This window comes from Littorina saxatilis, linkage group LG4, assembly GCF_037325665.1.
Source record: "Littorina saxatilis isolate snail1 linkage group LG4, US_GU_Lsax_2.0, whole genome shotgun sequence".
NCBI lineage: Eukaryota > Metazoa > Mollusca > Gastropoda > Littorinimorpha > Littorinidae > Littorina > Littorina saxatilis.
In genome coordinates this window covers 57,411,742-57,429,497 of record NC_090248.1, presented here as the reverse complement: position 1 = coordinate 57,429,497, position 17,756 = coordinate 57,411,742, and the positions used below count along the sequence as shown (strand labels likewise).

Here is a 17,756-nt window from a genome sequence, read left to right as displayed (position 1 = left end):
TAGCTGATTTGTTTTTAAAATTGGCTGTTCTTTTTGGGTTGGTACATGGTCCTTGGTCCTGTTTTGTGTCCGTAAACCGATGTGTGTGTGTGTGTGTGTGTGTGTGTGTGTGTGTGTGTGTGTGTGTGTGTGTGTGTGTGTGTGTGTGTGTGTGTGTGTGTGTGTCTGCCTGCTAAGAGATGGTCCTTGTCTGTTGGTCATTATGAGCAGAAGCTGTGCTACTTCCACCTGGGTATATTTGTCCTTTCTCAATATATAGAGGTTACAACACGAGTGGTTTTTTTATATGGCTTGTATTTCAGTCAAGACCCAGCGGGCACAAAATCACGAGCACAAAATCACGAGTGTTGTAAACTGTATATCCCATGAAGATCCAAAAGACAACGTGTGACGGAAACATCAAGCTTTAGTTGTCTGTTCAGATGAGGCACCTCTGCACATACATTATTCTGAAGGCACGTCTGTTGATCTATGTCAAGTCGGTGCATAATGGTGGCTTGGTTGTCCCCGTCAGCTGAAAGCCTCTTACACGGATTTGACTGAATACCTAGTGGTTACACACGCATCTCCTGAGATCTTGGACACCTTCATCGTCTACAAGGGCCTACTGCACCACAGAAGAGCTAGAAAAACTCGCAAATTGCATCGAACAGCTTGTCCAGAGAACAGTCGTAGTCGATGATGTACCGATAAGAACGTGTGTACCAGGTACACTGTAACTTCACATGAGCATAACATTGCTTCTCGAACGGACTGGGTTTTTAACGATTGCTAGTTTGACTTCTGTTTTAGTTGAGAGCACGAGCACACACACTCAAACACATACGGCTTGTCATGTTGATCACAAGAGAGAAACAGAACTGCGAATAGAAGGAAACATAACAGATTACGTCCCCATAATATGACGCGATGGATGACAGACTTCATGAAATCTATGACGCTGTGATGATAGTCTCGGCAAGACGAGACCAAAACTAAGCTATAGATAGCACTGAACGACTCTCGCGCAAGTTCTCAAAAGCGTGGTGACCCCTTGCACATCCGGTCTTACAGGTACATTTGCTTTTGGAATGTCAAGGACGACAAAAAGGAGAGCCAGCTATGATATCGATGTATTTCGTGCACCCTTATTTATCCACTATTTTATGTGTTAGAAGAGTGCAATAGTTGCATCATGGATTTGACAAGAGTACAATGGAAATACAAGAAATATTCACGACTTTTTTCCGTGACCTTTCGGAATTCATGGGGGCTGCCATTTTGTTCTCATCTCCTCAGTGTGTTCCGGTCTGAAACCGGTTTAAAACACCACTAGGCGGAAACCCCAAAACAATGACGGCCGCCTTTTTCGAAATAACATTTTCAGAGATTGTACACAAAAACAACGCCCGAACGGAAAGACAGAATGTGTCTTTCGCTAGATTGCAAGTCAGGCTTTTCACTTTACCGATGAAGACAACCGCTCAGAGTGAAGAAACGACGCTGTTCGACTTCAAAATCTCCAGTCGCAGACGACCTTCGCTTTCGCAGTACAGTCTATAGGCAGGTGCAATGTTACTCATTTTGATCAGCTCGTTTACGTATATTTTTTGCATTCAGATCAATTAGAATGATTGGAATCAAAGCAGGAATAACTTCGGCATGCAAATGCATTTATTTGGCGAAATCAGTACAGCAGTAAGCTAGATTTTTTTCCCTTCAGTTTGTTTGCGTGACTTAATTTTGTCTTCAAGAATGTACCACTTGCTTGATTTTGATTGTTTGTTCAGCTCATTGGCACGAAATGCATCTTGCAAAATATCAATTTGTTGAATGAAAACGGAATAAGTGACGTTCTAACATTTATCTGCTTGCAAAAACAATCGCAAGGATAGATCTATCTGCTTCATTGACAGACAGATTTTTATTGAATTTAAAAAGCATGACTCGGTTTGCAGGCTCTCCGATTAGATCTATCTAGTGTTTGTGTTCTTAGATTTATTGGCCATGTGGGCTGTTTACGATCATAACACAGTGTTGGTTTGTGCTGGTGCAATCTGCAGATCAAAGGGGATTGACCACATGGTGATGCAGTGATCAATGCAACTTGTGTTCACCACTCAATGCCTTCTACCAATCTCAATGGCAAAACGAAAGGTACAGTAACATGCTTGTGATTTCACATTATGTAATGTCTCTGGCGATCAACATAGTTTTTAACTCTAGTCTAACTGATCATGCTTATTACTATTAGTATTCAATTACATACGATATATTCTCCGCCCCAGCTCCACCCTCACCCCATAGCACTGCCAATCAGCCTCTACACTACAGTCCAACAACTACACCTCTAAAAGCCCCCCCCCCCCCCCCCCCCTACCCTCCGTACAACATATGGTCATAGGGAGTGCTCTAATTGTTCCAGAACATACCCGACCACACTCATACACAGGGTACTGACAAAGGAACTTTTTTTTCAGTCTCCATCAGGGCTGTCACCTAATATATGCAGACAGGTGTAACGGACGTTTTAGCAGCCACTGTACCACACATGTCATAAGGTAAATATAGGTATGTTAGTATATTTACAAACTGTTCACTCTGTTGGTTTTTCTTGCAGCATTTATTCAGAAACTCTGTAAATTGTGGCAATTACATATGCAGACGTTCAACTTATTATTGAAGAAATAGAATCAAAATTGGTTTATTAAGTATTTGAATTTTGATCATGTGATCAGAGAAACAGTTTCTTGAACAGCTAAGCTACAAGTGAAGTACAAGGACAACAACATAAACAGGTGACTGGAGACTCAGGCATTGTTGTTTTTTTTTAATATGCACAGCAATGTTTACTCAGTACTGGGGGGGGGGGGGGGGGGGGGTGGATTTAAAGTGTTCTTTTGGCTTCCAGAGAGGTGCTACGCCTGTTAAGATGGAAATGAAATAGAATAGTTGATGGTAAGGGTTATCACAAAACAGCAAGGATAATGTTGCATGCCTGTATTTTCAGTTTGAGTTTAAAAAAAAAATTAAATACTAGTTTTCTGATTAGCTATAATTCACGTGAGCATATTATAAGATGCTACCTTTTTTGACTCACATGCGAAGCAAAAGTGAGTCTATGTACTCACCCGAGTCGTCCGTCCGTCCGTCCGTCCGTCCGGACGTCCGGATATTTCTTGGACACTATTCAGTCTATCAGTACCAAATTTGGCAAGGCCCCAAAAAACATACATAGTATCTTGACCTTGCTTCAAGGTCAAGGTCGCAGGGGCCATAAATGTTGCCTAAAAAACAGCTATTTTTTACATTTTTCCCATTTTCTCTGAAGTTTTTGAGATTCAATACCTCACCTATATATGATATATAGGGCAAAGTAAGCCCCATCTTTTGATACCAGTTTGGTTTACCTTGCTTCAAGGTCAAGGTCACAGGAGCTCTTCAAAGTTGGATTGTATGCATATTTTGAAGTGACCTTGACCCTGAACTATGGAAGATAACTGTTTCAAACTTAAAAATTATGTGGGGCACATGTTATGCTTTCATCATGAGACACATTTGGTCACATATGATCAAGGTCAAGGTCACTTTGACCCTTATGAAATGTGACCAAAATAAGGTAGTGAACCACTAAAAGTGACCATATCTCATGGTAGAAAGAGCCAATAAGCACCATTGTACTTCCTATGTCTTGAATTAACAGCTTTGTGTTGCATGACCTTGGATGACCTTGACCTTGGGTCAAGGTCACATGTATTTTGGTAGGAAAAATGTGTAAAGCAGTTCTTAGTGTATGATGTCATTGCTAGGTTTAGTTATTTGACCATGTCAAGGTCAAGCATGTGAGTCGTATGGGCTTTGCCCTTCTTGTTTAATTTTTTTTTTTATAAGATTAGCTCATTGAGTCTGACAGGAACATAATTGAGGAATGCTTATAATTTCTTGGCCAGCTAAAAAAAAATTAAAACCCTTGAAATGAAGTTTACGCAGGTTAGATGTGAGGATATCTTAATTGGGATAATGCATTTACCAGTAATTACAACGAGAGATTTACTTAGAAAAACTGAAGTCATTCATAAACAATAATTATGATTACAATCACAGAGTAAGGGGAAACATGGCCTTTGGTCTGGAACAGTAGCTGGAATGGTCTACTTGTCAAACCTGCCTGAATGTGCTTTTTATATTTAGTCAAGTTTTGACTAAATATTTTAACATCGAGGGGGAATCGAAACGAGGGTCGTGGTGTATGTGCGTGCGTGTGTGTGTGCGTGTCTGTGTGTGTGTGTCTGTGTGTGTGTGTAGAGCGATTCAGACTAACTACTGGACCGATCTTTATGAAATTTGACATGAGAGTTCCTGGGTATGAAATCCCCGAACGTTTTTTTCATTTTTTTGATAAATGTCTTTGATGACGTCATATCCGGCTTTTCGTGAAAGTTGAGGCGGCACTGTCACGCCCTCATTTTTCAACCAAATTGGTTGAAATTTTGGTCAAGTAATCTTCGACAAAGCCCGGACTTCGGTATTGCATTTCAGCTTGGTGGCTTAAAAATTAATTAATGACTTTGGTCATTAAAAATCTGAAAATTGTAAAAAAAAATAAAAAATTTATAAAACGATCCAAATTTACGTTTATCTTATTCTCCATTTGCTGATTCCAAAAACATATAAATATGTTATATTCGGATTAAAAACAAGCTCTGAAAATTAAATATATAAAACTTATTATCAAAATTAAATTGTCCAAATCAATTTAAAAACACTTTCATCTTATTCCTTGTCGGTTCCTGATTCCAAAAACATATAGATATGATATGTTTGGATTAAAAACACGCTCAGAAAGTTAACACAAAGAGAGGTACAGAAAAGCGTGCTATCCTTCTTAGCGCAACTACTACCCCGCTCTTCTTGTCAATTTCACTGCCTTTGCCATGAGCGGTGGACTGACGATGCTACGAGTATACGGTCTTGCTGAAAAATGGCATTGCGTTCAGTTTCATTCTGTGAGTTCGACAGCTACTTGACTAAATATTGTATTTTCGCCTTACGCGACTTGTTTATTTTTGTATACCTAGTGTGAACGACGTTTAGGTATTTGCAGACTAATTATTGTATTGCTGTTGTTTGTTTGTGAGTTATGTTATGGTGTGTCCTAAATTGGTCGGAATTTGTTGTGTAACAGTATGTTCTCATTTGTAATTTGTTTCTCCATGACCCCAGAGGAACAGACTTCATATTAAAACCTTGAGACCCTGAAAATACTTGCATACTAATTTTTTTTTTTTATTGGGGATAGGCAAGCTCTTGAATTCTTCAAGCCTTGAGAAACTTTCCAGTCTGATATACATGTACCAGAAAAAAGTGTGATCCTAACAATAACATGAATACTTAATTCAATATGTGCAGGAGCTACTTCGGCAGACCCATATGGCTAGTATCACAATGCAGGGAAGGTGAGTTCATTGATTTATGTTTTTTCCACCTTTTCTGTGTTTGATGTCAGCCGTGATTACCCAATGAGAACTTCAAAATATGTTGCTGACTTGCGAAAACCCAGCCATCACATCTGATGTAGTTGTGTAGCCCATCTAGAGGATAGAACATCTAATTTCGTGATAGCATAGCAATGTTGTGTACCTGACTAAATCTCTGCACATCACAGTGAAGTCTTACTTTATGATCATATGATTCAATATCCCCCCCCCCCCCCCTCCCCCCGACTAAACAACGAAGAGCAGGCACTACACACTCACATAACTACCAACTCCACAATGTCATTTCAGAATCAAGCAATCAGGAGAATGAAAGGATTCACCAGTGCTCCGCCACTCGGTTGGATAGCCATCACTATGCACAACAAAATCCATTATTGAGGGTTTCTTGGTCGTTTCTGAAGCTAGGGCTTGGAAGCTTCACATACAAATATTCCTAAGAAAAATCCTTGTCCTTGAGTAAGATTCCCAGTGAATGGGGCCGAAAACAACAAAAATGAATACTATTTTTTTTTTAAATCAAAACATTGTTAAATTTGTTATCTTACTCATTGTGAAAGTCTGACCAAATCTGCGACATTGAGGCAAACAAGTTGGGGTGGGCCTTTAACGAAATACTCTGAAACCAGCAGCTGCTTTAAGTAATTGTATGTGTGTTGTCATTATGTACTGCTTGCACTAAATGCATTTTCTTTATCTCCTCAGAATCGAGCCACCCAGAGAAAGACCATTGACATGCAGGGCGCATAGTAAATCATATAGAATTATGGCGTGCAAGTCGGTCGACAGGTGCCAGCCATTATCATCATAACAAGCAATGCAGATCATAGTTCCTTATGTTTTATGTTGTGCACAAGTCCCTAGATCTGCTTTAATTTTAATGTAGAATTTCATTATCAGATAATTTGAAACATTTTGTTTAATTAAATTGTAAATACGTCCAAGTCAATTTGCAGCATTTTTTCTTTATTGTTCTTCTATATACCCTTAAAACTAACACATAGTAAAAACAAGAAATGTTTGTTCAAGGGAGATCATCTAAAGCTTTTTTTTTTTAAATCTGTAAAATTGCATAGTGACATCCTCCAAAAATAAAATGTCTTAAGAATAAAGGTATCTACACGGGTTGTCTACCTATTTATTGATAGCTTTGCTTTTAAGTATAACTTTTTTTCTCAGAATATTTTTTTTAATAAGTTTTATTCAAGGGAGGCAATAAAAAATATTTACAAAAATGTGTCCAATTGTGTGCTTACAAATATTAACATTTCTTGTAGCCCCAAGAAGTGTGTTTTGTCTTGTAACTATTGTGATTTGAGAGCTTTAGCACTGAATGCTTTGCATCCTAGTGTGAATAGCATTGTAAAGCTTGCCTCTTGCTAATTTAGAGCAGTAGAATAGAAAGCAGCCTACTCCACAATCTTCTTTCATATTCTGTGCATACTCCTTGACAAGAGAACCACGAGATTTGTTTTTATTCCGATGTTGCCTTTTCTATTCAATTAAATACTTAAATCCTACGTGCAACACAAACCTTTTTTGTGTTGGTTTGTTTGTTTATTTTTATATTTTGTAAGTATAGACCGTACTAGAGACCAGTCTTTCACCGCCGTATGATTGATCTGGAAATCTCCGCTAAGCAGTTCAATAACATAATTAGTACATGGCTAAAGCATTTTTGCTACTCCACTCAAAATATGTCTAACTACGCACTCGTACTCTCTCCCTAACATAACACTTGTTCATGCAAAATTGTTTGCGGATCAGTAAAATTTGCGTGAAATATTGAATTGCGAATTTTTTTAAATTTTTGTTGTTGAAAATTACGTAATCTTCAAAATAGATGAGTGTTTACTGAAGCGATAAACTATTTATACAAGTTAATAAGAATGGTTTGTAAGATCAAATACAAACCAGCAATACAACTGCTGTCGATAGATTACCCCCCTTGACTTCTCTGTCTGTTGGGTCAAACTACGCCAGACATTTCTCTTCTAGTGGCTCCATAGCATGAGATACAGGCTCCGAGGCAGAAACTGCTTCGTTCTGAACTTGAATACATCGGTTCCTCTCAGTTACATAGTCTTTTAATTCCTTCTGTCGTTTCAATGCAACAGGTAATCAAGCCTGTGAGTGTTGCATACTGTATCAAGTTCTGGTGTATTAGCGATCGAAAAGTTTACGAGGTAGTTGCAGAATCGATGTTTGTACGTACCTTTCTGGTCAGTTATCAGGAGATAAAAATTAAAAACAAATGACATGTATGCAACATAAGAGGCTAAAAGGCTAAGAAACTTGATGCCTCATCTGTCTCGGTTGCTAGTCTTCATCGTTCATACTCATAGCATATAGCAATACCATTTGTTGTGTAGAATCAATATGTTATTTTTTTCTGAAATAAAATATTCACGAAGAGGGTTCGATTCTGATCGAGTGAATATATGTGTCAAAAGCTGAATAAAACAATGCGTTTGTCTTTGACTGGTGAAGTAGAGCTGAAGCTTTTTGTGCTGGATGTAAGCTTAGTTGGTTTTATCACACACACACACACACACACACACACACACACACACACACACACCAGGGCCGGACCCAGGGGGGGGTTCCAGGGGTTCCGGAACCCCACCCCTGGAAAAAAGCATGTACCTTGCTTTGAGTGTTTGTTTTTTAAAAAAAAAATTTTAATAAATTTTGTGTGTGTCTCTAACAAATTTTATTCAATGTGAAATCCGATGAGAAAAAGGTACCCCCCCCCCCCCCCCCCCACAATGCTGCTCTTAACCCTCAAAACAAGGCCCAGAATGCACCAGATTGCACAGATTTTAACCGTTTTTGAGTCACTTGAGAAAAAGTGACTTTATGTAATCGGTCAGTGTTAGTCTGTCCGGCCGGCCATCCGGCCGTCCGTAGACACCACCTTAACGTTGGACTTTTCTCGGAAACTATCAAAGCGATCGGGCTCATATTTTGTTTAGTCGTGACCTCCAATGACCTCTACACTTTAACGATGGTTTCGTTGACCTTTGACCTTTTTCAAGGTCACAGGTCAGCGTCAAAGGAAAAATTAGACATTTTATATCTTTGACAAAGTTCATCGGATGTGATTGAAACTTTGTAGGATTATTCTTTACATCAAAGTATTTACATCTGTAGCCTTTTACGAACGTTATCAGAAAAACAAGGGAGATAACTAGCCTTTTCTGTTCGGCAACACACAACTTAACGTTGGGCTTTTCTCGGAAACTATAAAAGTGACCGGGCTCAAATTTTATGTGAACGTGACTCATTGTGTTGTGAATAGCAATTTCTTCCTGTCCATCTGATGCCTCATATAATATTCAGAACTGCGAAAGTGACTCGATCGAGCGTTTGCTCTTCTTGTTCAAAAATTTTCCGGGGGAGCATGCCCCCGGACCCCCCTAGTTCGCGCGCCTGCAAAGCAGGCGCGCGCTTGTGGCTTTGCCACTTCGCTGATTTGCCCCCCCCCCCCCCCCCCCCAAAAAAAGGAGGAACCCCCCCCCCTTACAACTCATTTGGTCCGGCCCTGCACACAACCCTGATGTTTGTCAAAAATGTTGCATGTTCCTGCTTCACAAATGCCTGCACAAAAGCACACGGATGTACACGTACCTACCTACATACCCGTGCAAACAATCTACCACTGCAACACCACAGCCCCACACATTTATCCAAAAGTTGTCTGAATATCAATACTGGCAATCTTGGTATTGAACGGGGAACTCTACTTTCATGGCGTATGTGGTCTAGGTCTCATTTTATACATGCTAAACCACCCTTACAAAATAAAAAGCCACACATCGTGTAAGCTAATCGACTAAGCAAAAAAACCAGACACGCGAACAAACAAAAAACGAATACTTTGATTTTCAACAAACTTAATAACAGATTTAGGTAAATAATTATGCCATGCAAGGAACATTTCTATTGAATTCGGTCGATGCTTAGATCTAGAAAAACACCAGCTCACTTTATGGGGATTTGAATAGTGCTGTTTCATGAGTTCCAGATCTAGACTGACAAGGTAGTAGAACATTTATTTTTAGCTTGCAAAATTGAACTTGCCCTGCAGTCACCTTAAGTCGAACTGCTTTCCCTGCCACCGGGTGCAGCAGTTTGGCGGGGGGAGGGCCATAGAGTCGGCAAACTGGGAGTGGAACTTGACGAAATGTCACCTAGGGCCTAGTACGATAGCTTCTCTTCGGATTGACGTACAAACAGCGTCAGGGCCGCTTCAAACTTACATACGGATTACGATTCCTATCCCCAGTTTCTCATGTTGGTAACCACTGGCTATTTGTCAGATGTGTCATTCTCCCACATTTGAACGATGCTGTAGTGCGAGCCGGTCAAAATGCCCTTTAGTTGTCAAACCACGTTCTCTTTTTCCGCACAAACTGTTTTGCGTTCCGGACCGGAACACACTGAGGAGATGATCATTGACTATTTCTGATTGGACAATGATGCCAACGCCCACATGACCCTAGCTACAATGTCAAGGTCGGAAAGTCGTGAATACCTAGAGTACATTTACAGAGACAAAGAAGGGAGGTCATGGGATATAAGATATGTATAAGTTACAGCTCCGTCCATCCATGGTATCGCCTGATATTTTGTCGAGACTGGGTCAATGAATATGATGACCTCACTCGAGGCTCTGCCGAGAGTGACGTCATTATATTCTTTCACCCCGTCGAGACAAAATATCACGCGATACCATGGATGGACGGAGCTGTAAGGTATATATGGAATGACCAAAGTAAAGAGAATTTGTCATGGGATGTGAAAACAAATCATTGGAAATTCACCATGGGCAATCAACCCAAGCCTAGAAGTTGTAGAACTATATTTTGTTTCAGTCTTGGCAAGGCCAGTTTTGTCCAGTTCCGGAAACACACCGGTGACACTGTGACGGTTCCCCTACGCTTTGTGTTCGGTGCCCTGACCCTTTGTGTTCGGTTCCCACTCGGTTCCCACACGCCAAAATTCGCGGACAAAACATCCATTTATGGTAGTATTACGCAATGTTGCTCTCTGAGAATGGTCTTGTTAGATCTGTGAGTGTTTACACTACATGCCTAGGTGCTGTTGGATTGAAGGTTTTTGATATTTTAGCCGTTATTAGGTAGAATGCCTTCCACTTTACTGCAAAACTGCATAATTCGTAGCATCGGCAAGAAATATCCTACCAAAAAATGCCTGCTTGGAACTGTCGTTGGTCCAGCAAAAAGTTCAACATGTCTGTAGCAGACAGCCCAAGTTTCAAGATTGTAGGGCCATCCAAACAGCCGTAATAATAAAAACAACAAAAGTAGTCAGTGAAATTGGCTGTGTTCGGTCCCCACACACTTTTGTGACGTAGGCGTGACGGTTCCCATAATTCATTGTGTCGGTCCCCACTTTCTGTGTCGGACCCCACTTTCGACCTAATTTCTCTGTGACGGACCCCACAACCAGCCTATTTTGTGTCGGTCCCCACACCTTCTTGGATTTATGACTTGCCGGTTACTTGTATCATTGTATTCATTGAATCTAATTGTCTCGGAGTTATTTTTCAGCAAAAACCGGCAAGGCAGCACCTTTTGTGATACCAAGTAAGTCAGATGACATCAGTATGTGTGTGTGTGTGTGTGCATGTGTATGTGAGAGAGAGAGAGAGAGAGAGAGAGAGAGAGAGAGAGAGAGTGAGAGAGAGAGAGAGAGAGAGAGAGAGATTGACACCTTTCCAGATCACTCCGGTTATGCGACACTACCGCGAGCGTCACTACCGCGTGTCACACTACGGCGAGTACGACACTACCGCGTGTAACACTACCGCGTGTCACACTACCGCGAGTACGACACTACCGCGAGTATAACACTGCCGCGTGTCACACTACCGCGCGTACCACAACCGCGAGTACCATAACCGTAGAGAGAACGCATGCAAACTTACTTCTTGTGAGTTTGTGTTCTAACGGCTTTGATTGGAAGCAACCCATTCTATATGTAGTCTGATAGTGTGTTCTGATCGTTTTGAGTTCTTGGTTAGCATGACAAACATTGAATTAGTGTTCAGAGAACAGACCAGGCCTTTTTGTTTTATATTTCAAGGAAACATTTCAACCTTTGCCTTCAGCCATGGAAGTCATAAAATGACACGCGGTAATGTTATACTCGCGGTAGTGTGACACGCGGTAGTGTTATACTCGCGGTAGTGTCGTACTCGCGGTAGTGTCGTACTCGCGGTAAGTTCTGTTTCCGTACCCGCGACAGCGGCAGCGACAAAAGAAAACGCGCGCAAACGCGTGACGTGTTTCCGTACTTGCGTTTTAAACATGCGGTAAAATCTGTAAACTCCCGCGTTGCCGCGCGACAACGCGAAAAAATCGCTCCAGGACCCTTTCAAAAAAATCGCGTCGCTTGCCGCTTGTCGCGCCGCTAACGCGTCGCGCGTGTGGAAACACTCCTGGTCATTTTCTATGTGCTTGATTTTCGTCGCACCGCTGGAAAAACGCTATCGCGGGTACGGAAACACAACTTTAGTGTGAGACGCGGTAGTGGTACTCGCGGTAGTGACGCTCGCGGTAGTGACCAGCACCCGATCACTCCACATAAACGCTGGTTCTGGTTGCATTGTGCCGCTGACATACAGCTAATAGGATTTTTACACCCCCGGTATAGGGGTGTGTATAGGTTTCACTCGATGTGTTTGTGTTCGCAAGTAGATCTCAAGAATGAAAGGACCGATCGTCACCAAACTTGGTGAACAGGTTCTATACATTCCTGAGACGGTCCTTACAAAAATTGGGACCAGTCAAACACACGGTTAGGGAGTTATTGGTGGATTAAAATTATACAAGGCCTGGTATAGACGGACACCCCCGTTGGTCAAAGGGAAATAACCATTCTCACTGCCACCAACTGAGAAGGTTATTTCCCTTTGACGGGGGTGTAGTTCCTATCGGAGGAATTTCTTGTTTTAATCCTTTTGTGGTATTGCTGATGATGCTGAACATGTATTTTACTAGTTTACCAATATGTATCTTTGACCCTGATAGCCTACGAAAACGGAGCAATCATGGCCCAACATTGGCCCAATGCTGAATTTATTGGCGCGGTGTTGAGCCTTAGTCGGGCCGTTGTCGTAGGCTGTCAGGGTTTATGTAGCCTTGTTCCATTGTATTCTGACTGTCATAAAGTAATTAATTTTAAGAGAAAGCAGTCATGAACACAAGGAGCTGGGAAAAGTTGCCTCTTACAACAAGCGTGGATAAAGACACATACTTGACACAGGCAAGTACTCTTTTTTTTTTTCAATCACCACTAGAAGTCCCTGGGCAGCATTTTGCTCTGAAAACTGAATCTCACATACGACAGGTGGATCTTTTATTTTAAAAATGTGCCAAATTGCATATCTCCAAGGCCTTAAGACTAAGAGTAGATATTGGGAAGGCCAGTTCAAGAAGGTGTGGGTGGATCAACACATAATTTGCTGGTATACTGGGAACCGTCCCAGAGATAAATAATGTTATATATTATTTGTGGCATAAACTAATAAAGTTAGTCTCTCTCTCTCTCTCTCTCTCTCCGTCTCTCTCTCTCTCTCTCTCTCTCTCTCTCTCTCTCTCTCTCTCTCTCTCTCTCTCTCACACACACATACACACACATACTGATGTCATCTGACTTACTTGGTATCACAAAAGGTGCTGCCTTGCCGGTTTTTGCTGAAAAATAACTCCGAGACAATTAGATTCAATGAATACAATGATACAAGTAACCGGCAAGTCATAAATCCAAGAAGGTGTGGGGACCGACACAAAATAGGCTGGTTGTGGGGTCCGTCACAGAGAAATTAGGTCGAAAGTGGGGTCCGACACAGAAAGTGGGGACCGACACAATGAATTATGGGAACCGTCACGCCTACGTCACAAAAGTGTGTGGGGACCGAACACAGCCAATTTCACTGACTACTTTTGTTGTTTTTATTATTACGGCTGTTTGGATGGCCCTACAATCTTGAAACTTGGGCTGTCTGCTACAGACATGTTGAACTTTTTGCTGGACCAACGACAGTTCCAAGCAGGCATTTTTTGGTAGGATATTTCTTGCCGATGCTACGAATTATGCAGTTTTGCAGTAAAGTGGAAGGCATTCTACCTAATAACGGCTAAAATATCAAAAACCTTCAATCCAACAGCACCTAGGCATGTAGTGTAAACACTCACAGATCTAACAAGACCATTCTCAGAGAGCAACATTGCGTAATACTACCATAAATGGATGTTTTGTCCGCGAATTTTGGCGTGTGGGAACCGAGTGGGAACCGAACACAAAGGGTCAGGGCACCGGACACAAAGCGTAGGGGAACCGTCACAGTGTCACCGGTGTGGGAAAAGACATCATGAATTCTTTCACCCTGCCGAGACGAAAAAAACAATTCCATGGATGAAAACGTATAGGCTTATATCCCGTGACGCATCAAAGCTAAATTTTGTTTTGAAATGTCTTCACAAGTACAGATAACTTATAACGACATAATCGCCTTCACAAGACAGGAAAAACGCACACTTTGTTTTTCGTCTGCTACAAATCTAGTCTTGTTGGTTGACGGAGAGAATAAAGCTTCAATCGTACCTTCATCAACAGGAATAAATGCTCAATCCGCTGTCAGTTCGCAACTGAACCTTGTTTGTTGGTTTTTTTAACTTTTTGGTTAACATTGAAACGGCAATCCAAAAGACTAAAGAGTGTTTCAGCTGTTTCAAGACACAGGCTTAGCTCCTTTTGAGTTGCTTTTCAGTCTAAAATGACACCGGAAGCGAACAAATTGTCGCGTATACTGTCGTCACAAAAAGACGTCATGACAAAGTTACACGCAAAGCGAAAGAGACTTTGACGTCATTTACTTTTGTTCGGAATTTTCCGTCTGTTCCTAGCTTGTCAGTGAAGACCTGACGTGAGTAAGCTTACCCAAAACGTCTTTGTTCTCTATTCACATTGCAGCTGTGAAATAATCTGTCTTGTGTCTCGGTCGTGTAGGTACAGAGTTTGCTTCTGCAATCATTGTGTTCGTGTTGATGACGGCTTCATAAGACAAATCAGCGAATCTATCGTGAGGAAGACGTTTATGTACAAATCACCGAACCCAACCCATTTTTTGTGTGCATTTTTCTGAAGAATAAACTGCATGTGGTTAATTTCATCCGTTTAATGCTTGTCGAAACGAGCCATAAGGCTTTAGACTAAACGATTTCACGCATTGCTTGGCCAAATAACTTGCGCAGCCGCAGAAACAAAAAAAATGGAAATCTTTTATGAAATGATTGGGAGCCACGCAAATTTGACCTCTTGATTCCGACCATGAACCCGCTGTTGATAGTCTCGGCAAGACGAGACCAAAACTAAGCTATAGATAGCACTGAACGACTAAAGTGTGTGTGTGTGTGTGTGTGTGTGTGTGTGTGTGTGTGTGTGTGTGTGTGTGTATGTGTGTGTGTGTGTGTGTGTGTGTGTGTGTGTGTGTGTGTGTGTGTGTGTGTGTGTGTGTGTGTGTGTGTGTGTGTGTGTGTGTTTTTAACATGAAAATAACGGGGAGAATCTTCGACAGGTGACTGAGACGGGCTTTGATTGTATTCGCAAGATTCTTGTGTTGTTTTTTTATTATTTGTTTGTTATCAGAACAAAGCAACTGCTTCGTTACTTCGTCTTGGCCGGCCTGGTGGCCTGGTAGCCAGGTAGCCTGGTAGCCTGGTGGCCAGGTAGCCTGGTAGCCTGGTAGCATGATAGCCTGGTGGCCAGGTAGCCTGGTAGCCTGGTAAAATGGTAGCCTGGTGGCCAGGTAGCCTGGTAGCCTGGTGGCCTGGAAGCCTGGTAGCCTGGTGGCCTGGTACCTGGTGGCCTAGTGGCCTGGTAGCCTGGTGGCCTGGTGGCCTGGTAGCCTGGTGGCCTGGTAGCCTGGTAGCCTGGAAGCCTGGTAGCCTGGTGGCCTGGTAGCCTGGTAGCCGTGACTGACAGCCGTTCTTGTGGGATGTATTCTCCTCACTAACGAGGAAGTCACTGGTCATGCAACCTCTAGCGTGATCACTACCGGGTGATTTCAGGGGCAAAGAGCAACACTGGTCCCGCTCACCTGTCATGCACACAGACAACAGTTGCCACCTGTGAAAGCAGGTGTGAAGAACGGCAAAAGGTGGGAGGTAATTAATAAGCTTATGCTGACTGATCGACACTGCTGCAGTAAAACAGAGGTCATACAGTTCCTGAATCCTTGCTCAAATTCCCCAGTCCAAACCAGTGCTGCAGTAAAACAGAGATCTTCGTTACAGTGCCTTGCAAAAACAAAAACCAAAAACAAAAATTTGTACCGTCCTCATAGAACTATAAGCTGCAACGGAAGCCATAAACTGTTGCCCAGTTAGGCCAAAGAAAGTGCATCATTTCTGGTCAATGACCTCAATAACGTAAGCGATAATACATGGCTCTGGAGATGCTAACACTAGGACAAGAAAACTGTAAATCTGAAACGAAAATATACACAGGGGACCAATGATAAAAATGAGATAGAGGCAGATGAATATTTCACACACATATTTCGTTCTGCCACAAGCAACAAGGGTTATTTTATATAAAATCTGACCCACTTTGCTGCGCATCAAATTGAAGTATGCCAACAATTGGATGCATGGGAAACAAACACACCGACACTATAAATCAAAGCGCTCACGTAGTTTTGTCCTGTTTATCCGCTGGCAAGAAAATGTGGTTTTTGTTTTGGAATTTTTCAAAATACTATGGATTCTTTTCCTTAAAATTGCGTCGTCACGCTGGTGTTCAGATTTAAGTCAACTCAATTTACAAAGTACAAGCACTGTTGTTTTACATGGTGAAAATAATTAGTGCCATCCGCGCATTAAAATCATAAACGCAGCAACTTTGTTTCCCCATATCTTCATACACAATGTAGATAGCGATATTACATAAACTGAACGAGTTAGTTTGCTTACAACTCTGTACCTTGTGCACAGTGTCTAAATCGAGTGCCTCTTTATCTCCATTCACAGAAACCAGGGTACCAGACCCTTTGTGGATTTAGAAGCTAGACATTTCAAAAGTAAGAAAGGGGAAGTTAACATGTTGTGTGAGTGTTACTAAGTAACCTCTGCTCAAGTTCATGACATCAAAAACTCACTTTGTCAAAACGTTCCTATTTAACCTTAAATCTGCGTAGCGTTGCCACTGGCATTAACGTTCGTTTCTGAAAGTAGCCCATACGCAGTCCGTTCTTCCTTGTGTTGCCACAGGCTTTAACGTTAGTTTCCGAAAGTACCATAGAGACTTACTGACCAACTCCTCAATACGACCATTCTGTCAACAGATTTACTATCCGGGACCATTGACAGAAACATGCTCTGTGGAAAGCGATACCACTGCCAATTCCTTGATTACTGACGGCATCTAAAACGGTCTTTTCTGCCCCTTGGGTTTGGCCGTGTGAAAGAAACGGTTTGGGGAGGAGGGGAGGGGGTGGTGGGGCTGTGGGGGAGGGTGGTGTTAATCTCATTAAAAGGAAGCTTCGTGGCTAGGATCAAGAGGGGTGGGAGTCTGCCCGCAAGTTTCCCCCACTGTAGACATTCTGTTCTCTTTTTGTCTTTTGTATTTTTTTGTATTTTTTTATTTTGTGTGTGCTTTTATTTCCACCCTTTTTGGGGGGACTATCTCAGGCCCAAACGTGGGGGATCTTTAATTCTCCTTGGCTCATCCTCTGTGCAAATAAAACCAACCAAAGTAAAGTAGAAATCCGGACGTTTCAAGCACTCTTGTCCCCAAAAGAGGACAGTTCTGTCAAGAACTTGGTTCCAAAGAAAACACGATCTCTCGATCTCTCGATCTCTCTCTCTCTCTCTCTCTCTCTCTCTCTCTCTCTCTCTCTCTCTCTCTCTCTCTCTCTCTCTCTCTCTCTCTCTCTAACACCTCACGCCCCACCCCCCTACACACGCAGTCCATCCCCGCGATGAACTACAAAATCGTTCACCAAAACGACGAAAGCCACCAAAAGAACCCCGCATTTTGTCGTTTCAACGCCGTCCTGTTTTTTGCCCTCAAATCACACACGTTTCAGGGAGCAGCAATTCCGTGGGTCCATTGCCCAACGTCGGTAGTCTTGGCCAGCCTGACCGAGACTGTAGCAGGAGAAGAGCGGGGCTTTGAAGCTATCAGAGGCAATCAGAGGGAAAGGGAAATGGTGGGAAAGAAAGCATGGGGCGAGGGAGCCAGTGGGCATCA

General features: G+C 42.1%; 1 long non-coding RNA gene across 3 annotated transcripts; it reads left to right on the top strand.

Annotated features, from left to right (window-relative positions):
* Positions 1 to 1,251: 1,251 nt before the first annotated feature.
* Positions 1,252 to 7,968, top strand: LOC138965171 (uncharacterized). 3 transcript variants are annotated; one of them, XR_011455343.1, is made up of 5 exons: positions 1,252 to 1,542; positions 2,043 to 2,136; positions 2,460 to 2,540; positions 5,389 to 5,435; positions 6,180 to 7,968. It is a non-coding gene; the product is annotated as an uncharacterized lncRNA (long non-coding RNA). The 3 variants fall into 3 exon arrangements; XR_011455344.1 differs by having other exon boundaries at positions 1,252 to 1,546; XR_011455342.1 differs by lacking the exon at positions 1,252 to 1,542 and having other exon boundaries at positions 1,902 to 2,136.
* Positions 7,969 to 17,756: the final 9,788 nt, after the last annotated feature.